This window comes from Mobula hypostoma, chromosome 5 (genome assembly GCF_963921235.1).
Source record: "Mobula hypostoma chromosome 5, sMobHyp1.1, whole genome shotgun sequence".
NCBI lineage: Eukaryota > Metazoa > Chordata > Chondrichthyes > Myliobatiformes > Myliobatidae > Mobula > Mobula hypostoma.
Window position 1 is genome coordinate 7,968,829 of NC_086101.1, and position 6,000 is coordinate 7,974,828.

The 6,000-nt window shown below is 44.9% G+C and overlaps 1 pseudogene; it reads left to right on the plus strand.

Annotated features, from left to right (window-relative positions):
• Positions 1–4,352, plus strand: part of LOC134346093 (nuclear factor 7, brain-like) — a 29,902-nt pseudogene extending 25,550 nt beyond the window's left edge.
• Positions 4,353–6,000: the final 1,648 nt, after the last annotated feature.

Below are 6,000 nucleotides of genomic sequence, written 5' to 3' on the forward strand. Positions count from 1 at the left end.
ACTTCATCGAAATTCAGGATATGAAGGATTAAAATAAGTCGGGAATGTTCGGCAGTGTAATAAAGGATCGATCTTATTGAATCTTCGTTGAAGAAGTAGCGACCGGCATCGAGAGATAACTCTTGCCAAAAGAACAACGAAGTTCATGCGAGATTTGCTCTCTAGAAGAAATTAAGGTCAGTTGTTTTAAGCAGTTTATTTCCTGCATCGTGAATCCTTTGGACAGAGCCAACAGGGAAGTCGCGTCTATGAAGAAATCCTTCTTCTGAGAAGTCGCTCCCAATTGAACGTATAAATCTGTTGGACTTTCGAATTTACCATTTTAAGAACCGTATTTGACTTTACCGCTTTAAGAACTGTTTTCACATTTAACTCTTTAAGAACCAGTGCCGAGTGACGATTTGTTGAACTGCCGCATAGCGGTTAACTTCCGGTTAAGGTTTTCGTTTGTTTCCTTATTGTTTATCCGTGTTTGGTTGTTTTTATATAACCTGTCTCGATTGATATTCATTGTTGCCGGTTACGTAACACTTCGGAATAAATTAGCTTATCCGCTTTCCTTGTGTCCCGAAGAATAGCTTCTTTGGTTGCAACATAATGCAAGCACAATATCACAGGAGGTGGTTTCATTTCGGCTGAAAGTTTAGGACGTCGAATTCAGTGGGTTCTGTCCTGTATGGGACAGGCTTTAAGAATGTCACTAAAAAGTGAATATAACATGTTCGAAAAGAACTTTAATGGTTACCGGTTTCTGTATTTCAGGTAAACCCAGTGCGCGTAAATTCATCCTGCGACTTCTGTTTTCCATCGATCGTTTTCTTCTTAATTTTTGATAACTCCGAAGCAGCCTCATGAATTTTCTTTTCTATAAAAGACACCTTCAATTCTTGTTCTTTAATAGTTTGACTCATTAACTCCTGTTTTCTTTCAGTTCTGTGAGTGCTCTGTTTGAGCGTCAGATATTGAACTTCCAGATTCTTCGGATTCCTGAACAGCGAAAATGTTTTTTTTCCAAGCTTTTCATTAGCGTTTGTCAGTTTATCGATCTTGGTGTCCACTTACCGATCTTCCCATTAATAGCTTCTATTAAAGAGAACATTCTTCCTGAAATAGAGACATCCTCTGATTTCTTTCTTTGTTCAACTTTGGGAAGAATTTTACCACCTCTTAATTCAGTTCCAGATCGAGTATCAGCCATCGTAACTAAATCGTAAATCCTTCAGCAAAAGTAATAAATCTTCAAACTTTAAACGAATCTAACAGTGAAAAGTAAGTTGAGAAAGATGGAGCCGCGACAAATACGTCTTACTCCATCAGCTGCCAAAAGGAGACTCCAGACCTCATCGAAATCTATTGAATATTGGAAGGCCTGGATAGCGTGGAGTGGAGAAGAGAGGATACACTGGTGTGTGCGTGTGCGTGTGTGTGTGTGTGTGTGTGTGTGTGTGTGTGTGTGTGTGAGAGAGAGAGAGAGAGAGAGAGAGAGAGACCCGGGCTCACGCGTGGCGGGGGGGGGGGGAGGGAGGGGGGAGATTGTGCAGAAGTTATGTAGTTCTAGAGCCAGAGACACGTTCCTTTAGTACAGTGATGAAGAGTTTCTTCAGCCAACTGGTGGAGAGTCTGTGGAGCTCATTTCCACAGTCGATAGGTTCTTGATTAGCAAGGACCTCAAAGGTTACAGACAGAAGACAAAAGAATGGGGTTGAGAGGGCAAGTAAGCCATGATCGGACCTGTCGAATAGCCTAATTCTTTTCCTATGGCATATGATCTTATGGTTTTATGTGAGATTTTCAGCGTTCTTTCGATTGCCAAAAAAATCTTGTTGGTCTCCTTTGTACTAATTTGTGCCACAACTTTATTGACTTTGTTTAAAATACTATGGACATTCAAATAAAGTGCCCTTACACCAATAGAGCTTTAGAAATATTGTAATCTGTTTCTCTTTTGCTCCTGACTTTTCTTCACTCCAGTCTTACTTTTCTCCTTTTTATCTTCTGCTTTTACTTTATTTTAATCCACACTTTTCTTTTTCACTTTACCATACTTCTTTAATCTGTTGAGCCCTCCCCACCCCCACTATTGAGTACTGGACAAGCTCAAGGGTTGAGGCTCCACCAGCACAGACCGAATTTGAGACTGCTGATCTCCTGAAGTCGAGAATCCAGGTAACTCTCCCCCTCCCTGATGTGTCACCGTGTTGAAGCTCAGATTCCAGGTCATCAACTTTGAGCCTGAGTTTCTCGACAGCCAACACTTTCTGCAGATGTGGCCAGCATCAAGAACCACAGTGGAGCCCTCCGGCTCCCATATCATGCAGCTACAGCACATCACCTGACCCGGCATGATTCCGACTTTATTTAATTAGCTGTAATTTAGTGACTTTTTATTCAACCACTACAAAAGCTTTACCTGCTACTTACATGTGCCTCTTCGCCGAAGCCACTTGAGCCAAAGCCTCAAAGTTTCCACTCCTACACTGGTCCATTTACAGAAAAGCCACTCTGCATTGTCCCTGATTTACCTTTATTTGCTCCTGCTAATATATCACGCACTGATTGGTGTGCTGCCATTGCGCCGAGCCCGCGAAACGCTCCTTTTAAAACTCATATTGATCCTTGATTAATGTCTCATCAACCGATCACTTGTCTGAGATCAGCTGGAAACAACCAGGGACGCTTTACCGCAAACAATGAATCTTATTAACATACACAAAATGCTGGTGGAACGCAGTAGGCAAAAACGATAAAACCCTGCTGAAGTCACATCGTTAAACTGAAACTCACTTACTCCACCTAACTAAATATTTATACTAAATAGAAAATACTACCAACGGCAAAAGCGCAGGTACAAAACCGGCAAAAAAAAAACAGAAATCAACCTGGCTGGCTGCAGTCTCGTGACGGCGCCGGCTGTAGATTTATCAAACTTTAATTAGAACAGATGCAAAGTATCGTACGGAGTTTTGGCCGTCTCGTTCCAGGAAGAACGTGAGTGTTTTGAGAGGTACTAAAGATTTTGCATACATTAGAGAGTATCAGCTGTGAGCAAAGGGTGAACTACTCTGGCTCCCGAAGAGTTGCATCCAATATCACGCCCCCTCTTTTCCCTCTCCTTTCCACAAAGGCTCTCTCCACGAATCTGCGCTGAAAAATAACCTCGGAAGAAGTTTCTTGTGCATGACATTAGATTATGAGGACACTCAGTCCTCGTTTATTGTCATTTAGAAATGCATGCATTAAAAATGATACAATGTTCCTCCGGTATGATATCACAGAAACACAAGACAAACCAAGACTAAAATTGACAAAAAACACAGAATTGTAACATATAGTTACAACAGTGCAAAGCTATACCATAATTTGATAAGAGCAGACCATGGGCACGGTAAAAAAAAAAGTCTCATAGTTCCTATAGTGCAACATCTCACGCAGAAGGTAGAAGGGAGAAAATCTTCCCATATGATCTTCCAGCGCTGCAAACTTGTCGACGCAGCATCCTGGAAGCACCCGACCACAATCCGACTCTGAGTCCGTCCGAAAACTTCGAGCCTCCGACCAGTCCTCCGACACCGATCACCGAGCACCATCTCTGCCGGGCGCTTCGAATCCGGCCCCAGCCGCCAAGCAACAGGCAAAGCCGAGGATTCGGAGCCTTCCCCTCCGGAGATTTCGGATCACACAGTCGTGGCTGTAGTTGGTTATCACCCAGGAGAAGATTCTAATTGGCCGCTCAACTGTTCCCGAGGCCAAGAGACCCCTCCCCTGCGCAACTCGAGATTCGCCCGGATGCCCGGGAACTCTCTAATTCTCTGATTCTCCCCACCCCCCAGTCTCTGTCGCTCTGGATGTGGAAACGGCGCACCCCGAGCTCGAAATGATTGGCAGAGTGTGAGGTGGACCCGGACACGGAAAGATCAACCTGGCACCGAGAGGAGGTTCACAGCCTGGGAGTACGCACCGGTATCGGCTGGATTTACGTCGGGGAGAAATTACTGGGAAGTGGAGGTGCCGGGAAATCAGAACTGGAGCCTGCTTGTCTCCAGAGTCTGCGCAGAGAAAGACAGCGGTCGGACTGATGGTTTTGAGTTTGGGCCCTCGAACGGGCAGGTAGCGAGTTTTGTGTGAACATCTCTCCTGAATTGCATCTCCCTGCCAGTCCGATCCCCGGGAGGGTGGGAGTTTATCTCAGTTAGGGGTCCGGGATGGCTCTATTTTACAACGCGGAGACCAAGTCCCATTCCCATACCTTCACTGGGAATAAATTCAGAGAGAAACATTATCCTTTCCTTTTCTGGACTGTTGATGAAAACAGGTGGCTGATAATCTGTTCTGGTTCTACTCCGGCTCTGTAAACGAGTCGGGTCCCAGGACCGAGGTCTAGAGGCTGTGCGTCAGGAGACACCTTTGAGAACAAATTGACATTGACCAGGTCTCATATGATCCCCAAACCAGCGGAAATATAAACGCGGGCAGAGTGAACTAACATGTTTATGCAGGTCAAATGAATGAAATAAAAACTGATTGAATTCAATACTCTCGACTAAATGATTGAATCATGCCATCTGCAGCAGTTCGCGAAACCGCAATACTTTAGTGAAAATTTACAGATCTCCCTTTCCGTGGGCTCTGAGAATTTAGCACCACTGGGGCCTCGCCTCCTACATGCAGAGGAATCGTTGAAATAAGTCAACTGCACCGTACCTTCAAACACATTTTTCTTGATACTAGAAGGGCTGTGCACGCTCGTCTGGTCAGACAGAATCTGTGGACCGAGAAAAAGGTCAATATCTCAGGTCAATGTCTTTACTGCGAAGAGTTAGGATTTGGCACAACAGATTATGCTGAAATCTGATAACAGAGCAACACACACAAAATGCTGGAGGAATTCAGCGGTGGAGGCGGCATCTACGGAAATGAATAAGCAGTCGACGTTTCGTGCCGAGCGCCTTCAACAGGACACCAGAAAAGACGACGGTTTATTCATTTCTGTAGCGAGTTCTGCGTTTCGGGAGAACGTAGGGTGTGGCGGAGTGAAGGTGAGGAAGCTCCGTGACTGGTGGAGCCCTGTGGCAGCGACTGACTGACACAAGTAGCAGTGGAACTGACTAGGGGAGGCATGTGGTGCAGTAGTCAGCGTAACGCCGTGAGAGCACCAGCGAACTGGATTCAACCGTCGCCGCTCTCGGAAAGGAGTTTGCACGGTCTCGGTCTCTCCGTGACCACCATGACTGCGTGCGGAAGCAGTGGTTTCTCCCACATTCTAAAGCAGTCACATGGTCGGCATGGACTTCTTGGTCCAACAGACCTGTGAGTGTAGTATTTCTGATTCAACTAAACACAGAGTCACACAGACATTGTAAAATACGAAACAGAAACAGGCCTTCGGTGCCTAAAGTCTGTATCAAGCCCTCACACTCACTGCTGCCATCGACATACACGGGGACCACTGCTTGTATTTCCCCATCTATACCCCCCCCCCATAATTGTGTATAGGTCTGTCAAAAATTCTCTCAATCTTCCAAGGAAGCATTCAATCTTTCACTCTATCTCTAACTTTCCAGTCCCTGCAACAGCCCTGTAAGTTTTATCAGTACTCTTCCAAGTTCACTTGCATGTTTCCCGTAGGTAGGTGACGATATACTGCACACAATACTCCAAATTAGGAATCGCCAACGTCCTACACATCTTCAACATAATATCCCGTCTTTTCTATTCAATACTTTGATTCATGAAGACCAATGTGCCAAAAGCTTTCTTTAAAAGCTTTTTCCCTGTGACGTAACTTTCAATGAATTAAAGACCTGTATTCCATAAATCCAAAAAATATAGTTGCAGAATTAGGCCATACCGCCCATCAAGTCTGCCCCACCATATCATCATGCCTGATCCAATTGTTCTTTCAGCTCCAATCTCCTGCCTTCTCCCCATCTCATCATGCCCCGATCATTCAAGAATCTATCAACCTCAGCCTTAAAGTTGGTCTGCACAGCTGCCTGTGGC